Here is a 1989-nt window from a genome sequence, read left to right as displayed (position 1 = left end):
ACCCTCCCAGCTCTTCAGTGATTTCTCCCATCACTGTCGTATCAGTGTTACCTTCACCAATCACTTCAGTGACCCAAATCATTGAAAGTGTAAACATCAGCGCCACCACCGCTGGACACCCACGTCTCTTCTCGACCATTTTCTCTTCTCCTCCTTCCCTAGTCTTTACACATGTCGATGATGTATCAACGACTGTCCTTCCTGATACTGAGACGCGCACCACTGGACCTGAGGCTGCTCCTCTCGATGCTCCTCAGCATACGGATGTCCATCCTCTCGAGAACATCTTTTCTCACGCCAGTGACAATCCTTTAGATTTCACTGCTGACCCCTCAGGTATTCCATCTTCCTACCCTTTCTTTTCTTCTAACCTTGAGCCCTCAGCTCACACTTCTTCTTTTGCAGGTACTTCTTTGATGCATCAGCCTGATGCTCAGGAAGTGGAAGAGGAAAAAAGAGAGAAAGATGATGGAGGAGATGACGATGTCGATGATGACTATGATTTGGCATCAGACATCAAACTTCTCCTTCCAGTCATTGATACCGTCCTTTGCAAGATCAATGAAGTTCAACAAGAGATGTCTCGTCAAGGCGATCTTGATGCGAACTTCCTTGCCCTCCAAGCAGATGTTCAAGAAGTTCAGAGTCTTCTCCTGATTTTCCAAGAAGTTGTTCAAGACAACAACAACGCCATTGCTGTTCTTCACAGCAGGGCTGATGATGCTCAGGCTATTTCTAATCAGCAGACTGGTCTTCTTCAACAAATCCTGGATGCTATCCGTCAACCAGCTCCAGTGATCGCACCCTCTTTTGCTGCCAATCGCGCCCAGCTCCATGAGACGCGTGAGGCAACGACAACTCTAGCCAATGCTTTGCAAAGGCTGGAGGATTCAATGGTTCTCCAGCGTCAGCGCTTGGATGAACTCTCTGGCAAAGTCTCTCAAGTCTTAGCCAGAGAGGGGGAGATGAGGTCCAATGCAGTTGAATTATCCAATGCTGCTCATATGACTTCTCAGGCCGTTGGTCCAGTATCAGCTTCAGTTGCAGTTGAAGCTGAGGCTCTCAGAGCTGACTGCTCCTGTAATCCCGACAACCGAAGCTGCTCTAGCTGAGGATGTCGATGCCATCCCTAGGGATGATGCCCATACCATCACTGTTGCTGGTGATGATGATGATGATGAAGATAAAGATGATTATGATGAAGACGACGATGAACCTACCATTCTAGACACCAGAGATCATCTAGATGACGACGACGATGATGATGATGAAAATGACTTTACCATCAAAGTCCAGAAACCATCAACCGTCACCAAAGGTGTTACTCTTGGGGATTTCGCATCCCAGGAGGAGCAAAGGCAAGGTGAATCGACTCCATCAGGGAACCAGGACCCCAAGTCGAAAGGTAAGGCGGTCGCTGAAGAAGGAAACTTGAGGATATTGTTCAATATTCCTCAACAACCTTTGTTTGAAGACTCTAACTCTCAGGTAGTGATCACTTCAACCTATCAGCTTCATATTCCATCAACAACTTGCGGTCAACTGGAGCTGGTACCTGATCAACCCACTTCTCGTGCTCCTACCGACTGGCAGATGTCTCAGCTGAAGAAGTCACTCGACCAGACTAGAGTAAAAATCCCTCTTCGTACCTCTAGTGGTAGTGAGTTTAACTTCTTATCTGAAGCTGAAAGACTCGAGGCATTAAGGGCTGAAGAAGAGCTAGAACTTCAAAAGAAACAGACTGAAGACAACTTGAAGCTGGCTAAGTCACTAGCTGAAACAGTCCTTCCGAAGAAAAAGTCCAAGAAAATGGTGAATGATGTCCAAGCCCAGGCTAAACTTCTTTCGATTACAGAAGTTGAATGCAAGAAGAACCTGAAGCTGATGTGTAACACCCAAAAACATGGAAACACATGATTTATTTAATTAACTCCTTGTGTATGTGTGTGTGGATACATACATATATTTATATATATGTATTTAGTCATT

This window comes from Cynara cardunculus, assembly GCF_001531365.2.
Source record: "Cynara cardunculus var. scolymus isolate 2C chromosome LG 16, CcrdV1, whole genome shotgun sequence".
In the NCBI taxonomy this organism is placed as follows: Eukaryota; Viridiplantae; Streptophyta; class Magnoliopsida; order Asterales; family Asteraceae; genus Cynara; species Cynara cardunculus.
Note: the sequence above shows the minus strand (reverse complement) of the source record.